The sequence below is a fragment of the Sus scrofa genome, chromosome 2 (genome assembly GCF_000003025.6).
Source record: "Sus scrofa isolate TJ Tabasco breed Duroc chromosome 2, Sscrofa11.1, whole genome shotgun sequence".
NCBI lineage: Eukaryota > Metazoa > Chordata > Mammalia > Artiodactyla > Suidae > Sus > Sus scrofa.
Window position 1 is genome coordinate 117,321,305 of NC_010444.4, and position 22,689 is coordinate 117,343,993.

The window sequence follows — 22,689 nt, forward strand, 5'->3', positions numbered from 1 at the left end:
TTTGTGCTGGATATTAGATTCCAGTTATAAGTGATATCATATGGTATTTGTCTTTGTCTTTCTGGCTCATTTCACTCAATATGAGATTCTCTAGTTCCATCCATGTTGCTGCAAATGGCATGATGTCATCCTTTTTTATGGCTGAGTAGTATTCCATTGTGTATATATACCACATCTTCCGAATCCAGTCATCTGTCGATGGACATTTGGGTTGTTTCCACGTCCTGGCTATTGTGAATAGTGCTGCAATGAACATGCGGGTGCATGTGTCTCTTTTAAGTAGAGCTTTGTCCGGATAGATGCCCAAGAGTGGGATTGCAGGGTCATATGGAAGTTCTATGTATAGATTTCTAAGGTATCTCCATACTGTTCTCCATAGTGGCTGTACCAGTTGACATTCCCACCAGCAGTGCAGGAGGGTTCCCTTTTCTCCACAGCCCCTCCAGCACTTGTTATTTGTGGATTTATTAATGATGGCCATTCTGACTGGTGTGAGGTGGTATCTCATGGTAGTTTTGATTTGCATTTCTCTTATAATCAGCGATGTTGAGCATTTTTTCATGTGTTTGTTGGCCATCTGTATATCTTCTTTGGAGAAATGTCTATTCAGGTCTTTTGCCCATTTTTCCATTGATTGATTGGTTTTTTGCTGTTGGGTTGTATAAGTTGTTTATATATTCTAGAGATTAAGCCCTTGTCAGTTGCATCATTTGAAACTATTTTTCAGCTGTTTTTAATTGTTGTATAATTTCTCTTTTTGGATGGCTATGGTTTATTCAGTAATTCTTATATTGGTGGCCATGCAACTTTGGGGATTGTGTTTTGCCACTCTCAGTGCTGCAACAAACATCCCTGGCTGTATCGCTGGTGCTTTTCATTTCCATAAACTAGGTTCTCCAGAGTGAGATAGTTCATTCTAAGAGGACGTGCGATAGTTACTGTCCAGTAACTTTGCAAAAAGATTGGCAGTTCCTCACCACTCATATCTATCATCATAAATGTTAATTGTGTTTTTATTTCCATCTGTTTTTTAAACTTATTAATTATACTTTGTTATTGTTTGCTCTTCTTCTCCTTTGTTTTGCTCCGTGGTCACATTCCTCTCCAGTCCTCTACCCACCTCATCATTAACATGGACATTCTTTGCTTGTCTGTCCTTTTAATGGTTTTTTCCTCCCCACTGGATACTTTTAGAGCCACTGTAATTAAAAATTCTATGTTAACAGGAATTCCTGTTGTGCTTCAACCTAAATGAACCTGGGTTTGATCCCTGGCCTTGCTCGGTGGGTTAAGAATCTGGTGTTGCCGTGAGCTGTGATGTCGGTCACAGTCGAGGCTTGAATCTGGTGTGGCTGTGGCTGGGGCGTAGGCCTGCAGCTGCAGCTCCAATTGGACCCCTAGCCTGGAAATTTTCTATATGCCGCACCCGTGGCCCTAAAAAGCAAAAAACAAAAACAAACAAACAAAAAAAACCCCAAAAAACAGAACAATGAAAAACTGTATTAACATATAAAAGTTAAGTAATAAATATTCTCCTACCTTGGGATTTACCTAGACAGATTAGAATTTTTTTCTTATCTATTAATTTTTTATTGAATGTCTTTTAATAAACATTTAAATTATAAATTATATGTTCATCCTGTTACATGGTGCCACTTGCCCCTTTTTCTTTGTCATCCACATCTTGAGGTCTATGTCTAGTTAGAGAATATCCTCCAATGTTTCCTCAGGTTGAGTTCTTGGTTGTTTCTTACTCACAAATATTCAAAAGAGGGGTTTTTGTCTTCCTTGGCAGGTAAAGAACAGCTTGGTTGGGCTTTTTTCTCAGTAGTTACTATTTAACTGCGCTCTGGTTTCCAGTGCTGCAGCTGAGGAATCTGATGCTAATCTGATCCTTTTTCCTCTGTAAGTCCTCTGTTTAGCTTGTTTGAGTGACTCTGTGATTTCCTTGTAATCTTTAGAGTCTCTGACTGCTGACTCTGAAAAGACTGCAGAATAAATTGTAGATAAAGCACAGCCAAGTGATTGTATACTGCAGTTCAGGGTATCATGGCATTGAGTGTTTCAGAGGAGGGAGGACGGAGATTATTAGGGTCTGGTTTGAGGCCGGCTGTTCAGTGCAAGGACGTGGAATTAGACCAAGTTTTTGATAAAACAGTTTAAGACGGGTGGGATGACTAAGGGATATTTACTAAGGATTAGTTGAGCTGTTCAAATAAATGGGTTTCCTTTTTTTAGGGTCGCACCCATGGCATACAGAGGTTCCCAGGCTAGGGATCGAATAGAGCTGCAGCTGCTGGCCTACACCACAGCCACAGCAATGCAGGATCCGAGCCATGTCTGCGACCTGTACTACAGCTTACAGCAGCACCAGATCCTTAACCCACTGAATGAGGCCAGGATTGAACCTCCAACCTCATGGTTCCTAGCTGGATTCATTTCCGCTGCACCACGACGGGAACTCCAATAAATGGTTTTCTAGAAATTTCCTGAAACAATGAAATTTGTTTTAACTTCATAATCCAAGGTAAGAGTTTCCTGAAAGAATAAGGTCATGTTAAAGCACAGGTAGGATGTGTGACTACAGATGATTTCCCTTTTCAGTTTAAGTGCTTCGCAAGCCGAGGCGTGTGTCTTTTTTCCTCATCACTGCTGCCTGAGCTTGCTGTGCACCCTCTCAGTCTAGAGAATTATCCCTTCTTTCAGCTCAGGGAGGTTTTCTTTTGTCTTGTCCCCTCTCCCTTCCAGTTTCTTCTCTGTTATTGCTTCTCCTCCAGGAAAACCTGTTTTCTCCATGCTCTGACTTCTTGTTATGTCTTCCTTGTCTCTGATATTTTTACTTATGCTTCTCTGATCTTTCAGAACCCTGAATGTTCTTAGCGATGCTCATGTCCTTTTCCATTTTGTCTGTTGAAATTTTAATTTCAGAAACCATGCTGTTTGATTTTAAAAGGCCTTTTTTTGGTGTGTTCTAATAGTTTCTCCTTGAAAGTCCCCCTTGCTCCTTTATTCGCTTTGTTTTTTTTTTTTTGTAGACACTATTTAGTTATTCATCTTGGTCTCCCTCATTCATGGCTGAGACTCTTTACATGAGCTGTAATTTTTCTTTGTCTTTTAATGGGTACCTCATCCTCAGGCAGACTGTGGGGCTCTCTCTTTCTCTCTGTGGGGTGTGGGAGGAGGGAGAGAATAGATGAGTATAAGCCATCAAACTGGGACCCCATCAAGTGAGATATTTGGAGGAGATGACTGGGTCCTCAGGAGTGGTTTGACTCCCCAGGACAGTGACCTGGAGGTCTGCCGGGGTCAGTAGGGTAAGACAGCCTTTCCAAGGACCAGTCACAGTGTCTTCCCAAGTAGACCCAACTTTTAACTTCTGGCCAGGTCATTTTAGGGAGCTTTAAAACCTGTAGTTTACCTAGGTGAGTTCTTTGGCTCTGACACAGATTTTTTTTTAGGGCCACACCCGTGGCATATGGAAGTCCCCAGGCTAGAGGCTGAGCTGGAGTTGTAGCTGCAGGCCTACACTACAGCTCACAGCAACACTGGATACTTAACCCACTGAGCCAGGCCAGGGATCGAACCTGTGTCCTCATGGATGCTAGTCAGATTCGTTAACCACTGAGCCATGACAGGAGCTCCACTCTGGAGTGGTTACTCAGTAGTTTAATCACCTTATTATTTTTGAAGAGACTAGGCCAGATATTTTGCACCATGTTCCTCATTTGGGGTTTATCTGATGTTTCCTCTTTATTAAATTCAGTTTAAGTATCTTTGGCAGGAAAAACACAAAAGTTGTGCTAAATTTGTTGCATCCTTTCAGGCAGTACATGATGTCACTTTGTCCCACTCCAGGTAAAATTAGCTTTTGTTGTGTTTTGTTGAAGTAAAAACTGCCAAGTTTTTTCACTGTAAAATTTCTCTTTGGTCCTTTGTAGTAAGTATTTTGTGGGGAGATATTTTGGGACCTTGTAAAATACCCTATTCCTCCTCTGACTTTTCACCTACTCGTTTTAGCATTACTCATGATTCTTTTTTATTATTTACTTATTTTTTTTTTGGTTTTTAGGGCCATACTCATGGCATGTAGAAATTCCCAGGCTAGGAGCACAGTCAGAACTGCAACTGCCAGCCTATACCACAGCCACAGTAATGTGGGATCCAAGCTGTGTCTGCAGCTTACACCACAGCTTGAGGCAACACTGGATCCTTAACCTCACTGAGCAAGGCCAAGGATTGAACCCTCCTTCTCATGGATAACAGTCAGGTTCATTTCTGCTGAGCCACAAAGAGAACTCCCTTTTTTTTCTCTTTGATGATTCTTGACTAAAATCAGTTATCACTGTGATATTTGTTTTCTAATTCTGTATTTTTTTTGCATTTATTACCTGGCATTTTATTATAAAGAAATTTCTTTATTCATTTATGTGTTTATAGTCACATGGACTCAAAGATTCCTCTCAGGATTATAATCTAATGTTTTCATTTATATTGATGCTTGAATTGACCCATGTTTGACCAATCAGAGTCCCTTCAGTCTAACTTCTCTATTTATTTGAAAGGTCCCCATCATTCTTTGAGCATTCCATTTTGTTTTGGTATAAAAGAATCATTTCAGGCCTTTTACTTCCCTGTCCCACCCTTGAATCAGTCTGTTTTCTAAAGAGTAGAGATGATATTTAGAAAGCAGAGATCTGGGCACCAGGTTGGCCATTGCTATCCAGGTGTCCCTACTCCCATGCTTGCTCAGGGGACAGATCTAGAAGACTGGGGGTATGTGTACACACACAGCTTTATTTGTCTACACATACTAAATCATGCACTCACACCACTACCTCCATGACCACAGAGTTTGTTCTTGTTTCCTCCTTTTTTATAACTCCTTTCTCTAATAGAAGAAACCTGGCTCCTGTTATTTGCACTAGATTTACTTGTTGCTTAATTCCTCTTTTGCAACCAGCCTGAACTCCGTTTGGCTGCTGCCTTCCTCGGTGGATGTCCTTGCTCAGATACCTCTTTGGCTCAACCTTCATCCCTACCAGATAGCCACCTTGCTCAGCCCTGAACCTGCTGCTGTCTCTAACAAGACAGCAGGTTGTCTTCTTAGAAACCTTGTCTCTAACAAGTATTGACGAAGAGGAAGGGACCCTAGTGGCTTTTCAGTGGGATGTTCAATTATTCATGAAGGAAGAGAGAGGAGAGACTCATTTCTTCTAGCCCTCTAAGTGTTTGAGGGATGAAAATAAAAGTCGTTCATGTTGGGGTTATGCACATTAAATCTGATACACTTGGTGAATGGACTGTGGAGTCACAGCTGCATGTATAGCTCAGTTGTAATGGAAATGTAGGCTTTTTGACAGCTGTGCAATGTGAGTAGAATAAAATAAATTCATGTAAAATAGAGAAAAAAATATGCAAAATGTACAAAAGCCTAATCTGTTTTCCAGTCCTGGTCAGAGTTAAGTTTAACCATATGATAAGTTAAAAGAAGAGTTTGGGTGTCCTGTCCAAGTCATACTGCCTGTCCCATGATGTATTTAAAGCTGATGGAAGAAGGGTGATACGTTCTACCCAGACATATACAGGTGTTCCTTAGAGATACTGTGGGTTTGGTTCCAGACCACTGCAATAAAGTGAATATTATGATAAAGTAAGTCACATGAAATTTTTGGTTTCCTAGTGAATATAAAAGTTACATTTACTCTATATCATAGTTTCTTAAATGTGTAGTGGCATAATGTCTGAAAAAAAGACATACCTTTTAAAAAATTCTTTATTGCTGAAAAATGTTAACCATCATCTTAACACTCAGTGAGTCATAGTCTTCTTGCAGTAGTAACATCAAGATCACTGATCACAGATCACCATAACAAATATAATAATAATAATGGAAAGGTTTGAAATAGTCTGAGAATTACCAAGTTGAGAGATATGAAGTGGCCACATGCAGTTGGAAAAATGGTGTCATGAACTTGACTGATGCTGAGTCGCCACAAACCCCCAAATGGTAAAAAAGGCCGTATCAGAAAGTGCAGTAAAGTGAACTACAATAAGATGAGGTATGCCTGTAATTTGAAATATGACAGCGAGTATGAGTTGAGCAGAAGAAAATAAAGACTGTAACAGGTACAGGGAGATCAGTAAGTGAGATACGGTGGACTGTCTACAAAGATAGCAGCCAATAATTCTTCTAGTCACTTCTATACCTTCATGTCATTCCTCCTTTCAAGAGGTGGTGTCTCTCTCCCTCCCCTTCCCACCTCACTTGGCCCAGTGTCTGACTTTGACTTCAGAGTACAGCAGGAGTGTGCTGGGTCTGGCCCTTGAGAAACTGGGCAGCGTCTACTCTGCCCTCTCAGAGCCCTCAGTCCCTGTGTCCTGAAGTCAGACGACCCTGCTGGGAAGAAGGCTTGGAGGAAGAGAGACCATAAAGAGGAGGAGAGAGGCCCCCAGCCCCAGTCACCTGGGATGAGATGTCACTATTGAATGAAGCCGTCTCAGGTGCTGGAGCCCACGGAAACCTCTCTAGCCAAACATCAGAAAGAGCACACGTCAGCTGTCCTTCTAAGCCCGCCCACATTGTAGAATTGAGAGCACAGTGTGGTGCTGGCTTTAAGCCACAATGTTTGGAGGTGATTTGTTACACAGCAGTAGGTAGAAGAAACATTCGACAAAAGTCTGAGAAAAGTTTATCAGTGTGAACAAGTTTTATATATGAAAACTATAGGTAGCACCTTGAAAAATAAGCATTTTTATTTTTTGGCTATACCAGAAGCATGCACAAATGCCTGGGCCAAGTATCGAACCTGAGTCATTTCTGTGACAACCCCAGATCCTTAACTTCCACATTTATTTTTTAATGACTAAATGAGGGGGTTTTTTTGTTTGCTTGTTTGTTTTTTGGCTTGAGAAATGTCTTTTCCTTGTCCCCACTTTACTTTATTGTAACAGGCCTGAGATTAAAAAAAAATATTTAACATCATTTTAATTTTCCTGGGGAACCTGAAATCTATTATGTCAAAAATATTAAGCAAAAGTATAGCGAATTTCTATAGGCCTGACATTAAAGAATTTTTTTTGAAGGGTTCCTTTCCCCTTTGTGAAGGAGTAAGCTGTTTGTTTAGAATGTAATAGTCATCGTTCTGTACAACTGGTAAAAACCTGCCTTTCTGGTTTGTAATGTCATGTAAAACTGCAGAGGTGTTATTACTCATTTGAAGAATTCTTTGTTCTGGTTGAAAGCTTCACTGATGGTATTTTCAAATAAACTTGTCTTGCCTGGGAGTCTTTCTCTAAGATTTTAAGTCTCTTGTAATTCTATTCTTTCCAGAATGTTTCTAGTATGTCAGTAATGAAAGTAATCTATCTATATTTGCTGAGATTTAAGTGGCATATAATTTACCTTTCAGAAATATGTCATAGACATTTATTTACTCTCATTTGAAAAGTAAATTAAGAAATCGTGACATTTAAATGAAGTTTTTCTGAATGTAGTCATAAAAAGTCGGAAGCTTCCTTTATTTCTTTATTTTCTTCTTAACTTTTTTTGTTTTCTTGATGATGGAAAAGCCAATTCCTGTCAGATCTATTTTATGGCATAAAGAAAATTGAACATATTTATATTTCATATATAAAAATTATCAGGCCCCTAATTTTTTTGTATCTTACCAAGTTCAAATATAAGATACTTATTAATACCATCTTAGAGTCTATTGTCTTAGAAATTATATCAACACTGAAACAAATGTGTATTTTTAAAATTAAAAGTAAATTAAGTAGCTGTGAATAATTGAGATATTGAAGTCAGGATAATTAAATCCATCCAAGTTTCTTTGCTTTCATAGGTTTGATTGGTCAAGAAGAATAGGAATTCCCTTCATGGTGCAGTGGAAACAAATCTGACTAGTATCCATGAGGACACAGGTTCCATCCCTGGACTTGCTCAGTGGGTTAAGGATCTAATGTTGCCATGAGCTGTGGTGTAAGTTGCAGATGCCGCTCAGATCCCACATTGCTGTAGCTGTGGTATAGGCCTGCAGCTGCAGCTCTGGTTCAGCCCCAGCCTGGGAACTTCCAAATGCTGTAGGTGCAGCCCTAATAAGATTTTAATCATTTGAAAAAAAAAAAAAAAACAACTCTGGAGTTCCCTTAGTAGTGCAGCAGAAACAAATCCCACTAGGAACCATGAGGTTGGGTTCAATCCCTGGCCTACCTCAGTGGGTTAAGAATCTGGTATTGCTATGACCTATGGTGTAGGTTGCAGATGTGGCTTGGATCCTGTGTTGCTGTGGCTGTGGTGTAGCCCAGCAGCTGTAGTTCTGATTTGACCCCTAACCTGGGAACCTCCATATGCCACGGGTATGGCGCTAAAAAGCAAAAAAAAAAAAAAAAGGGAAATCTTCATTGAGAGATAAGAATTGAAGTTTAGTTTAGTTTGTAGGCCACCATGTTCTCAATGCTGCGTCTTTCTCTTCCTTGTTTGTTGGCTCTTAGTATTTACTCAGCAAACTTTAAGGGAGTTCTTGATGTGTGTGCATTATTGACTGACATGAAAAGGAAGTGGGGTGTAATACTCAGCTTCTATTTTCAAGATGCCCTGATATTGGTAGCTAAGTTAAAAGAATATAGAATAGCTTTAATAAAGGCAGAATAGCCTAAGTCTCAGAGATAGGCAAAATAAGACACTTTTTAGGTTCAGTGGACCCCAAGGTCATAGTGAGGTTGAGGACATAGGACAGACTTTATGGAGAAGGTGGCATTTGCACTGGATCCTGAAGGATACGTGAGGTTTTGAAGAAGACAGAGAAAAGATGATATTCCACATAAAGGGAACAGTACAGACAAGCCACTACTCAGAGACCTCATGGATTCTTTCTTTTTCTGTGATTTGTGTTGGCACGCAACTCATTCTCTCAAAAGTCTCATTAGTGCATGTTCATTATGTGTCTATGACAAGATTTTAATTTATTCACTTTTCAGAAAATCTTGGCATCTTGCCATGTGCTTTGGTGGTCATTTTATATTGTAGCGTCTTGATGATTTTCTCATTTTGGCAGAGATATCTTCTAGAAATGGTCAGAAAGCAGTGAAATGGTGCTAAATACAATCACATTCATGAGTTTCCTTTGACAAGTACTGAAAGAAGTAAAGATAAGAAATAAGGCGTTCCCGTTGGGGCTTAGTGGATTCATGACCTAGCGTAGTGTCCGTGAGGATATGCATTCAATCCTTGGCCTCACTCAGTGAGTTGTCCAGCGTTGCCACAAGCTGTGATGTAGGTCGCAGATGCGGCTGGGATCTCGTGTTGCCTTAGCTGTGGCATAGGCCTGCAGCTGTAGCTCTGATTTGAACCCTAGGCTGGGAACTTCCATGTGCTGGAGATGTGGCATTAAAAAGAAAAGAAATCAGTTTACCTTAAACTTCAGATGAAGCAGTCTCCCTTGGAAGTGGAGCCTGTATCTCAGCATTCAAGGACAACCTCCACAGTGGTATATAATGGCATAGAATAGTTAGGTCTGCCTGCTCAGAGGGCTTGGGAAGAATTCACGTAAAAAAGTCTTAAAGTAACTGTTTTGGGGAAATGGGAACATGAATTGTTAGTGTAAATGTGTATATTGACCATCATAACGCTGTCTCTTCTCTGCATTTTCCTTACTTAAAACGTCGTAGCACATGAACCAAATCCATGAAACAACTATCTCTGTGAGCAAAAAAGGATATTGACTAGTTACCACTTGGCATATATTTTTCTTAAAAAAAATTTTTTTTACACAAATAAGACATGTGTAGAGTTCTTTTATAGCACATCAAGTTAAGGATTTGGCATTGTTAGTGCAGTAGCTCAGGTCACTGCTGTGGTATGGGTTCGATCCCTGGCCTGGGAACTTCCACAGACTGTGGGCATGAGCAAAAAAAAAAAAAAAAGCATGCATGGTAACTGGACGTGTACACACACACAAAAAAGGTTCTGATGAAAACCAAGCCCTTTCCTGTCTTACTTTCTGGAAGTTTGTTTCTGCTTCATACCCAGTGGCTTCTCTAGGGTTCTGACAGGCCAGTCAGCTGGTTCCTTCATCGAGGTTCTTGGTAATATTATTATATTATAGCTGTGTCTGACCCTCCTCTGGCATTGTTATTAGTGTACGCTTTCGATTTCTAGATAGTAGTCATTTGCTGGCTTGTAATGGGTACTCAATAAATGTTGGAATGAATGAAATCTTATTTCTTTGATAATATCCATGATGGTACTTACTTGTCCTTTTCTAGTAATAAATCCTGGACTGGTCTGTTCCTGGCCCAGTGTATTTCTAGTTTGTTTTTTGGCTCACATGTCAGTTCTCTATCAGTTCTTAATTTCTGCATTCAAGAATGAGTTCTTCGTAACCTGAAGACTTTCAACTTGAACTGCAATGTATAGCCCACAGACGGTCTCTATGAAGAACCCATGTGAAAAATGAAGTTACCCCTAAGTGTAAAAGCAGAAGGCATCTCAGTGGAATACAAACGAAGGGCAAGTGACCAGAGGGGGTCAGTTATGCAGGATGGGCAGAAATGTGAGCTGGTGATGTCACCCCCACCCCAGTAGCTAATGTATTATTGGCATCCAAGCTTTCTGAGTCTTGTCATATTATAGTGTGACAGATAAGAAGTTAAGGGGTTTTCTTGTACATGTTTGCCTGAAGTAGTGACAGAAATATGGTATTTCTAAGGCCCACCTGGCTCTACTCCAGGTGCTTGTGCAGACACACCTGTAACGTACAGACAGCTGTAGAGGGAAGCATGAGGCATCGTGTTTTCTCTTAGGTCAGCTCTGGATCAGTGCATAACACTGCATGCCTTCCTTGTGATTTCTCTGTAGAGGATAACATATGCTAAATGATAATATTTGTAAAGTATTTTCAAGACCAGATTCTATATAAATTCAGAACTGTCACAGAGAATCAACAGACAATGTTCTGGTATTTTTGGAATGATGGTTTTGGAAACGGTGATTCTTGCATGAAATGTTTGAAATCTCCATATATGTTCCAAACTTCTAAGCCAGTTTGCCAGGTTTGCTTTTGTGTATTTGCTTCTTGAGTAGGGCATTATATCTTCTTTATGCTTTTCAAATAGATTATATGTATGAAAAAGCTAAGATTTCTTATGGAAATAGAGGCACATAATGTTTTTGTTAAAGGCAGCCTTGTATATTTTAAAAATATGCCCCATTTCAGGAGCTGTAATTGCAAGCACAATTCATTCCTCTTATAATTGCAAGCACAATTCCTTCATGAAGCACTTCTTTACCTGCTTGGGGTAGAAGTATTGGGCAGAGTTGTGTGGCTCTACCTGTTCCTGTCTGTGCTTGGATAGGAGGACGGACCCTGAGGAGATATTAGATCAAGGTAGAACACTGGCTTGTATGCCAGCCTTCCAGAAATATTTTGAATAGGAAAGATGTCTGTGCATTTTCCACAGCCGCCTGGAAAATAACTGGTCTCAATTGGCCATAAATTATTTTAAAAATTCGTGGGGCAAAAGGCACATGTAAATAAATAATTTAAGGTGAAAATTATAGCCCAAAACATGGGTAGGAGAACATGGAAGGAGGTACTGATGGATTAAGGATTGCTCCAAATTTAGTGGCTATGGGTATTAGGATTATTTAGCAGAAGGTGATGTCTGTAGAGCCTGAATACACCCAATGTCTTTCCAGTAAATTCCTTTCATGATTACTTAGCTAGAGTCAACTGTTACTCTTTGCATCCAAGAACTCTGATGTACTCACATTCCTGTGATCAGCTGATGTATTTGTGATGCTATTTTTGGTATACTGTTGGATCCAATTTTCTATGTTGTTACCTAGGATTTTCCCTGGAGGCCCTGGGATGGCTCTTGGGTCCAAACATACTTAATCGCTGCTCCCATGGGGCAGAGGGAAAGGAGGCTGGCTGGTGGATTGCTTTGCTGTTTCTGTGTAGTGGTACTTCAGGAACACTGGGAAACCTGGCTCAGGAGTCAGTCACCGTTACTCCTTGGCACAGCTTATTCTGTCTCTGAATACCTCTGCTATTGAGCACCCTACTGTTGGGAGCCCTACCATGAATGAACACTCAACTCTTCCTTCATCTTTGCATCACTTGGTCAGAAGTGAAAGTCCCTAGTTGAAACTAGGTCATGTTCTGTGGCCCAGCTGCCAGGGGTTAGGGAGTCTGGTTTCTGCCTCCACCAAGACTCTGATAGTGGGGGATTCTCTCCAGATAAGAAGGGGACTTGATATTATATACACAGAACAAAAGATCTCAAATGGGAAATTCTCTGTAAGAATATTTGACATCAGAAACTGTATTAATGTGGAGTTCCCGTCGTGGCTCAGTGGTTAACGAATCCGACTAGGAACCATGAGGTTGTAGGTTCGATTGCTGGCCTTGCTCAGTGGGTTAAAGATCCAGCATGGCCGTGAGCTGTGGTGTAGGTCGCAGACACGGCTCAGATCCCGCGTTGCTATGGCTCTGGTGTAGGCTGGAAGCTACAGCTCCGATTAGACCCCTAGCCTAGGAACTCCATATGCCACAGGAGCGTCCCAAGAAATGGCAAAAAGACAAAAAAAAAAAAAAAAAAAGGAAACTGTATTAATGTAAATCATAGGTGAAAGGACAAAGATCATTATCTCAGATTTTCTTTAAGAAGATGATAAAATTATTACCTATTAAAAATCAAAACAAAATAAAACAAACTGAACAAAACCCAAAAAGCAGGAATAAAAGAATGTTCTATTTGATAAAGGGTATATATAAGGGCATATAGCAGTCATTGTACTTAAAGAAATTTCAGAAGCAATTAAAATCAGGAAGAAGATAAGGATGAATGTTCTCACAACTCTTAGTCCTCCTTCTATGAGGTTCCAGCCAGTACTGTAAGAAAAGAGAAGTAAATATGGAAGAGGTCTTTTGATAACGAAGAACTAGAACACTTACTGGTAGAAAATGTGGTTATCTGAAAAGATTCCATGGACAAACTGTTTTCATTAGAAAGGGTTCTGGCAAGATGGCTAAGAAATAGAGCAGTGTAGGAAAATCAGTTGCTTTTCCAAGAGATTAGCAATAGTCAGAAGGTATAACAGTAATAAATCTATAGAATAGCTAAGAATAAGCCTGTATTAGTTTTTTATTATTGCATAGCAAAGTACCACAAGTTAGTGGTTTAAGCCTGCTCTGGTCTGTTTTCTCACCATTTTGAAAGTCTGAAGTCCAGGATGGCATGACTGGGTTCTCTCCTCAGGCTCCCAAGGCTGAAATCAAGGTGGTTGTCAGCATGTCTCTTATCTGAAGGCACTGAGGAAGAATCTGCTTTCAGACTCTTTGAGGTGTTCACAAAATCCAGTGCTTGTGGTTGCAGGCCTGAGGTTCCCATTTCCTTATAGGCTGTCACCTGGTGCTGACTCTCAGCTCCTTGAGGCTTCTTAACATTGCTTTCTTAGGGGGCCCCCATGATTTTTCACGTGGCAAAGATCTATGGAATTGTTTTCATGCTTTAACTGTCTTTGACTTCCCCTCTGCCTTCCTCATTTGCTGTAGAAAGTGCTTTGCTTATAAGGGCCCAAGTGATGAGGTTAGATGTACTCCAACAATCTCTGTATTTTAATGTCAAGATTGTGACACATAACATAATAAGAGGATTGATATTTTATCATACTCACTGGTTCCAGGGATTAGAGCAGGACATTTTTTTGGTGGGGAGGGGGCATTTTGTAAATTCTGCCTGCTACAATGCCCAAGTAGAATTTTCTAAGACCTACATGAAAAAAAGTATAACATTTCCTTGAAGGATAGAAATGAAAACCATATAAATTTCACTTTGTAAATACAGCATTACCTCCCAAGTCATCCAGTCTGTCATTTCAGTTTAATTCGGTCAGATTCTTAACAGAATTGTTTGTTAAGTTGGCAGGCTGGTTCTAAACTTCCTGTAGTAGAGAAAAATGTCTAAGAATTGGCAGAGACAAATTTGAAAGAGAATGATAGATAACAACAAACTGTATTAAACTAAACTTAATAAAATCTTGGAAGGTCAGACCAGGAATAATCTATGGCATAAATTGAGGATTCATTTAGTAGATGATAAGTTACTTCAGTCAAAAGAGAAATGATGGGATGGCCTTTTAGATAAATGGTGCTGCAGTTGTCTGTCCATTTGGAAGCAAAATTAGGCCCTTATCCCAAGCACAAAAATGGTTTCCAGATGGAGTGAAGAGCTAAATATACTAAATAAAATTGTACAAGGATGAGAAGTATTTAAGAGAAATTGCTCATAAACTTCAGGTTAGAGAATAACTAAAGTGCTAGGGTATGTGATTGGTTAGTAAGCACATGACAGAGCAGTTACTTTTATTCAGGCCAGAAAATGAACAGGAAGATCATTACCCCCTCTTCTCTTTTTTTGCTCAGTCAGATTAGAAAAATGTTGCCCGATCCAAATGTTGCAAGGGTATGGGGACATGTACTCTCATTGAATGAAATGTAGTCTTTTTGGCAGGGTCCATTGTAATCTTAAGTAGGCCTCTTCTTTGAATGAGTAATTTCATTGACAAATTTTTACCGTAGTTAAAGATATAGGTACATGAGCACAAAGAGGCATTTTCTGGATGTGGCATTGTTATTATAGCAGAAAATGCTTAACAACCTAAAGATCCATCATGGAAGGGGTTTTTGTTGATAAATTATCAAATGGGTTTTAAGCAAAGGACCAATTAAGTTCAACCAAAGTAATTTGGAGGAAAACAAAATAGCTGTGCAATTTGTAACAAGAACTGTCTTCTCCCAGTGTGTGCTCTGATCAGCTTTTATCACCCTAAAATTTTATAATATATTTAATAAAAAACATTTTCCTTATATTACAATCCATTTTGTAAAAACAGCACAGTGTCTTCACTGTACATGAGTAAGTGTGTAACAGTAATTCTCTGAGAAAAGAGCAGCTGAACAAAACTCTGCTTCAGTAACATAATGTGTGACATCTTGGGGATTTCTCTTACGACCCTGTCATACCTGTCAATGATGGGGGAAAAAAAAGAAGTCTGTATCTATACGTATACCATCAACATGGATTCTTTTCAAGATTAATGTGTATGTGGAGTAATGCTTGCTGATTAAATGTTTCTCTTATATGTGAATAATTAATATATTAGGTGATTTAAAAAATATAGGGGGGGAGAGGAGAGGTTAGTTTTTTAAACAGGGGTCTGCATTTACAGAGCATACAAGGGAAATGTTTTATGTCTGTGCTTATGTGCAAGAGATAAAGTCAAATATTTTCACAAGGGCTTTTCAGAACATTAACTGTGGTGGCTTTAATCTATGGGTTTATTAGTTAAGGATTGAAAATAAAGCTTTGGTGGTAGGTGGCCAAGGTGGTAGAGTAGGAAGACCCTAAGCTCACCTCCTCCCCCGGGCACATCAAAATGACACTATTGACAGAGCAACTGTCTATGAAAATGACCTGAAGACTTGCACAAAAGATTTTCCACAAGTAAAAATACAAAGAAGGAACTACAGTGATGTGGGTAGGTGGGGCAGAGGTTCATATAGTCAAGACCCACAACCCTGGGAAGGAAACCCAAACGTGGGAGGATTACCACCACTGCAGAAGTTCTCCCCAAAGAATGAGGGGTGAAGGTCCCAGCCTGAGGGTTCTGCATTGGGAAGATAAGCCCCAAGCATGTTTCGCTTCAAATGGCTTTGTCGGCTAGTGAGGCTTGTGTATAGAGGCTTGTGTATAGGAGAGCTGCAGGGCTGTAGGGAACAGAGACTCCACTCTTAACCAGTGCATGCACACCCTCATATGCTTTGAGTCCCAGCCCAGAAGCAGAACCTAATTTGAAAAATGCCTAGGTCATACCAACTTGCTGATCATACCAACTTGCTGGAGAGATCAACTTGCTGATCTCCTGGAGAGGCAGGAAGTAACTGGCACCCCCTTTGGTGATACAGATGTGGGAGCAGCCATTTGTTGTGGCTTTGAGACAGAGGTGATGACAAAGGACATTTTGGAGTTTTCCCTCTAACCTGTTGGTGCTGAGGGCTTACTTGCTCAACAGCAGGTCAGCACCAGTTCCAGAAACCACAGAGCTTCACAGCCACCCATGCCAGGACCCATTTCCACCCAACACTGGGCTGGCAGGCACAGCCAAGGCAGGACCTGGCAGCCAATTGGGTTAGAAGCCTATCTTGCCTATGAGTGCACTCATTATACCTGGCGCCACCACAGCAGAAAGGCCCACATAGCCTGTGTACAGGGCAGCCCTAGAGCATATTGGTCTGGTGACTAGAGGAGAGTATGCTGCTGGGCCCCACAGGATGTCTCCTACATCAGACTGCTTCTTTAAGATTGGGAAACATAATCACTCTACCTAACACATAGGGATGAACACAGAGAATTGGGCAAAATGAGACAGATAATTGTATTCCAAATGATGGAATAAGACAAAACCTCAGAAAAAGAACTAAAGAAAGTGGAGGCAAGCAGTCTACCTGAGAGATTTCAGGGTACTGATCACAAAGATGATCAGTGAACTTGGGAGAAAAATGGATGAACACAGTGAGACATTTAACCAAGAATTAGAAAGTATAAAGACCCAAGGAGAGCTGAAGAATACAACTGAAATAAAAAATACATTAGAAGGAATCACTGGCAGATTAAATGATTCATAGGACTGGATCAGCAAACTGGAAGACAGAGCAGTGAAAATCATCCAAGTTGAACAGAAAAAGGAAAAAAAAAAAAGAAAAGAGAATGAAAGAAAAAAAATGAGGATAGTTTAAGAGACCTTTGGAACAACATCAGTTGTATGAACATTTTGCCTTATAGGAGACCCGGAAAGAGAAGAGAGAAAGGGATTGAAAACTTACTTGAAGAAATAATAGCTGAAAACTTCCCTGGCCTGGGAAGGTAAACAGACATTTAGGCCCACAAAACAGAGTGCAAACAGGATGAACTCAATGAAGTCCACACCAAGAAACAATTTAATTAGAATGACAGAAATTAAAGATGAAGAGAGAATCTTAAAAGCAACAAGAGAAGAGCAACTAGTCATGTACAAGGGAATTCCCATTAGACTGTCAGCCAGCTTTTCATCAGAAACTCTGCAGATTAGAAAGGAGTGGCTTGATGTATTTAAAGTGAAAGGGAAAAAACCTACAACCAAGAATATTCTACCCAGCGAGGGTGTCAGTTAGACTTGAAGGAAAGAGAGTTTTAAAGACAAGCTAAAGCTAAAAGAAGTCAGCACCTCAAAACTAGCTTCACAGGAAATGTTAAAGGGACTTCTCTAAGCAGACAAGAAAAGACCACTACTAGAAATGGGAAACTTATGAAAGGAAAAATCTCATTGGTTAAGGCAAACATACAGTAAAAGTAGTAAACCAACCACATATAAAGTTAATAGGAAGGCTAGAAAACAAAAATAGTAAAATCATCTATATCCACAAAAACTAGTTAAGGGATACACAAAACAAAAAGATATAAAAATATGATGTGAAAAACAGTAAATGGTGGGGATTTGGGGGTGAATGTGTTAGAATGTGTTAAAACTTGAGATCATCAATGTAAAATAATCACATAGATTGTTACATACGAACCTCATGGTAACTACAAACCAAAAACCTATCATAAAAGAAAGGAGCAAAAAAGAACTACAGGAATTCCTGCTGTGGCATAACAGGATTGGTGGTGTCTCTGGAGCACAGGGTTGCAGGTTTGATCCCTGCCCCAGCACAGTGGGGTTAAGGATGCAGTGTTGCTGCAGCTGTGTCATAGGTCACAACTACAGCTCGGATCTGATCCCTGGCCTGTGAATTCCATATGCTGCAGGGGGTGCAAAACAAAAAAACAAAAGCTACCAAAACAACCATAAAATTGTTAACAAAATGGCAGTAAGCATATACCTATCAGTTATTTAAAATCTAAATTCTCCAATCCAAAGACAGAGTATGGGAGTTCCTGCTATGGCTCAGTGGGTTAAGAATGCAGCTAGTATCCATGAGGATGACAGTTCGATCCTTGGCCTTACTCAGTGGATTAAGGATCCAGCGTTGCCATGAGCTATGGCATAGGTTAAAGACAAGGATTGGATCTGGCATTGCTGTGGCTGCGGTGTACTCTGGCAGCTGCAGCTCCAGTTTGACCCCTAGCCTGGGAACTTCCATATGCTCTGGGTGCAGCCATAAAAAACAAAAAACAGAATAGCTCACTGGATGAAAAAGAAGATCCATGGTGTGCACATCATGGTGCAGCAGAAACGAATCCTACTAGGAATAAGAACCATGAGGTTGCTGGTTTGATCCTTGGCCTCGCTGAGTGGGTTAAGGATCCGGCATTGCTATGACCTGTGGTGTAGGTGGCAGATGTGACTCAGATCTGGCATTGCTGTGGCTGTGGTATAGGCTGACAGCTGTAGCTCTCATTGGACCTCTAGCCTGGGAACCTCCATATGCTGCAGGCATGGCCCTAAAAAAAGAAAAAAAAAAAGAAGACCCATGTATATCCTGCCTGAAAGAGACTTACTTGAAATCTAAGACGCACGTACTGAGAGGATGGGGGGAAATATTCCAGGCAAATGGAAATGAAAAGAAAGCTGCGGTAGCAATATTTGTATCAGACAAAATATACTTTAAAAGAAAGAGTGTAGGAGTTCCCGTCGTGGCGCAGTGGTTAACGAATCCGACTAGGAACCATGAGGTTGCGGGTTCGGTCCCTGCCCTTGCTCAGTGGGTTAACGATCCGGCGTTGCTGTGAGCTGTGGTGTAGGTTGCAGACGCGACTCGGATCCCGCGTTGCTGTGGCTCTGGCGTAGGCTGGTGGCTCCAGCTCCGATTGGACCCCTAGCCTGGGAACCTCCATATGCCGCGGGAGCGGCCCAAGAAATAGCAACAACAACAACAAAAGACAAAAAAAAAAAAAAAAAAAAAAAAAGAAAGAGTGTAATGAGAAAAAGAAGGGTAGTACATGATAATCTAAGGGATTAAATCAACAAGAAAGAAGATACAATAAGTACAAAAATATATCTATCTAACAAAGGAGTGCTTAAATACATACAGCAAATGTTAAGAAACAAAGTGGGGAATTGATAGTAACAATAATAATAGGGGACTTTAACACACCATTGACATCAAGGGATAGATCATCCAGGCAGAAAATCAATAACTTGCCTTAACATATTAGATCTGACGATCTTAGTAGATACATATAGAACATTCTATCTAAAAGCAGAGTACATATTCTTTTCATGTAAAACATTCCCCAGGATAGATCACATGCTAGCATACAAAACAAGTTTCTATAAATATAAGAAGATTGAAATCATATCAAGTGTCTCTTCCAACCTCACTGGTATAAGACTAGAAATCTACTGAGTGCCTCAAATGGTACCTGGCATACAGCAGGTGCTCAATAAATACTTGCTAAATAGTCTGTTAAGAAAATAAATAAATAAATAAAAAGACTAGAAATCAACTATAAAAAGAAAACTGCAAAAAACATGAAGACATGGAAGCTAAACACTAGTGGGTCACCGAAAGAAATCAAAGAGGAAATCAGAAACTCTAGAGATAAATGAAAATTGAAACATAACAGTCTAAAATATGTGGGGTGCAGGACAAGCAGTTCTAAGAAGGAAGTTTATAGTAATTCAAGCCTACCCCAGCAAAGAAAAATCTCAAAAATCTAATCTTACATCTAAAGGATATAGATAAAGAACAAACAAAACCCACAGATAACATAAGAAATCATAAAGACTGAAGAAGAAATAAGTGAAGCACAGACTAGGAAGTCAATAGAAAAGGTCAATGAAACTAAGCACTGATTTTTTGAAAAGACAAACAAAATTCCTAACCTCTAGCCAGACTTACCAAGAGGGCCCAAAAGAGTAAAATCAGAAGTGAAAGGGGGCCCAAAAGACTAAAATCAGAAGTAAAAGAGAAGTTACGAAAAATTAAAGTAGAACTGCCATATGATTTAGCAATTTTACTTCTTTACCTGAAGAAATAAAAAACATACTGCCTTTGCAATGGATAAGCAATGAGATCCTGCTGTATAGCACTGGGAACTATATCTAGTCACTTATGATGGAGCATGATAAAGACAGAAAAAGAATGTTTATATGTACATATGACTGGGTCATCTGGCTGTAGAGTAGAAAATTGACAGAACACTGTAAGCCAGCTATGGTGGAGAAAATAAAAATCATTAAAGAAAATCACAAACACTACACTAGTTTGAAAAGATAAATGCACTCCAGTGTTCAATGAAGCATTATTTCCAATAGCCAAAATGTAGAAGCTGCCTAAGTGTTCATTGATAAATGAATGGGTGAAGATGTGCTGTGTATATATATATACACAATAAATACTACTACTCAGTCATTTTTTAAAAAAAAGAAGTCTTGCTATTTATGACAGCATGGATAAATCTAGAGGATATTATGCTTAGTGCAGTGAGTCAGGGAAAGACAAATACTTGTGGAATCTAAAATCAGAACAAACAAAATAAAATGAAGGCAGACTTGTAGATACAGAGAAGTAATGGATGGTTGCCAGAAGGGAGGGGTGAAATAGGTGAAGGGATTAAATGGTACAGACCTCCAGTTATATACTAACAAGGATACAATATGGAGCACAAGGAATATGGTCAGTAATATTATAATAACTGTGTATGGGGACAGATGGTTACTAAACTTACCCTGGTGATCATTTGATAATGTATGCAAATGTATTACACTTGAAACTAATATTTAAATTAAAAAAAAACAACTTTTTTAAGAAAAATAAAAAATTTTAAAAGCATTGGCTATTGTTATTTCAACTTTATATGTATTCTGCTTTAATTGTGGAATAATGATGTAAGTGATAATTGCTTTTTTAAAGTGAAAGAACTGTGGAATTTTAACCAATGTAAGTTTTTAGAATGAGTCTATTAGCTACACTTCATATAAACTATGATCTTTATTAAAATGATAATTTTGCCTTGAATTTACAGTGCCAAAAGACAAGATACTACACCTTGTATTAATTTAAAATGTACAACAGTTTAAAAATTGTTTTCTAAAGCAATTTATTGAATACTTAGAATCCCTTTCTTTGTAATTGAGGCAAAACTTAAGGAGGGACCCAGGGGCTAATAAAATTTTTCCCATGTGAGTGAAGCTAATAAAAGATGAGAACTGTGACTGTGCCCCACTGAGAAAGACAAGACACTTTATTAAAAAAAAGCAAAAAAAAAAAAAAAACCCAAAAAAACAAAAAAACTGTGAATTGTTTTTGCAGAAGTCAACGAAAGGTTCCGTTGTCCTTGAGCACGTATTTCGTCACATAAACCTTGTGGAGATAGATTATTTTGGGCTGCGTTACTGTGACAGAAACCATCAGACGGTGAGTACAGTGACTTCATATTAAATTTTTCTGGTTATAAATTTCACCGTATCTCTGGCTTTTCCTGATGACTAGGCTTTTGTAACTGAAAATGACTGGAAAACTTAAACATATTTTCTATTGCCATTTTCTTGGCATCTTTTCCACCTCTGCCAAAAATCTGTAGATTTGTAGGATTCACAGCTTATGTATATAGAGAGTTCTTTGTTGGTGGCTTGCATGGCTTCTGTTTTTGCAGCCATCTCAGAGAGTACTTGCCTTTTGTGCTCTTACAGGGACTGAATTAGCCGTTAAAATGGTTAGGATTCTGGTGGCTGGTCTTTTGAAGTGACAGATATTATTGCTTTTTAAGAAACTAAATGGTTTAAAGAGAAGAAGTAGTGTAGAAAGGTGCCTAAGTTTTAGAAGTTGGATGAGCAGTCGCAAAATAAAATAAGTAGGGGGGAGTTCCCATTGTGGCGCAGCGGAAACGAATCCGACGAGAAACCATGAGGTTGCGGGTTCCAGCCCTGGCCTAGCTTGGTGGGTTAAGGATCTGGCGTTGCTGTGAGCTGTGGTGTAGGTTGCAGACGTGGCTCGGATCCTGCATTGCTGTGGCCGTGGCATAGGCCGGCAGTTGTAGCTCTGATTAGATCCCTAGCCTGGGAATCTCTGTATGCTGTGGGAGCGGCCCTCAAAAAAAGAGCAAAAATAAATAAATAAATAAATAAGTAGGGGTTTTCATTCATGAGTTTGAATATGAGTAATAAAGGCACCCAAGCTTTTGGTGTCTGATGGTCAGTTGTTCATGGGGATTTAACTCAAGACCTTCCTGACTGGTTGGTTGTGGGAAGTTATAAGAAAGTCACCCCATTGGTTAGTACAGATTCTACATGGTTATAAGGCTGCAGAGGAGAGACTTTGGAGGTGATGATTTTGAGGGGTGAAAATATATTCATCAATGTGACTTTCTAAGATCTTAACCTCAGTCTTGTTATGCTTATAATGCTTATATGCTTACCTCAAAATACCTTACTTAGGGGTTCCCCTTGTGGCTCAGTGGGTTAAGAACTCGATTAGTGCCCATGAGGATTTGGGTTCGATCCCTGGCCTCACTTACTGGGTTAAGGATCCGGCATTGCCTCAAGCTGCAGTGTAGGTCACAGGTGCCGTTCAGATCCCGTGTTGCTGTGGCTGTGGTGTAGACTGGCAGCTGAAGCTCCAATTTGACCCCTTAGCCTAGGAACTTCCATATGCTGCGGGTGTGGCTCTAAAAAGAAAAAAAAAAAAAGGCCATTTGACTGAA

The 22,689-nt window shown here is 39.7% G+C and overlaps 1 long non-coding RNA gene across 5 annotated transcripts in view; it reads left to right on the forward strand.

Moving 5' to 3' along the window:
- Positions 1-22,689, forward strand: part of EPB41L4A — a 266,512-nt gene that overhangs the window by 86,118 nt on the left and 157,705 nt on the right. For 4 of the 5 annotated variants that reach the window (XR_002342070.1, XR_002342067.1, XR_002342069.1 and 1 more), the window contains one exon: positions 21,300-21,404. The exons of the other annotated variant lie outside the window; for it this stretch is intronic. This is a non-coding gene — a long non-coding RNA (erythrocyte membrane protein band 4.1 like 4A). The remainder of the gene's footprint in view (positions 1-21,299; positions 21,405-22,689) is intronic. 5 annotated transcript variants of the gene reach the window in all.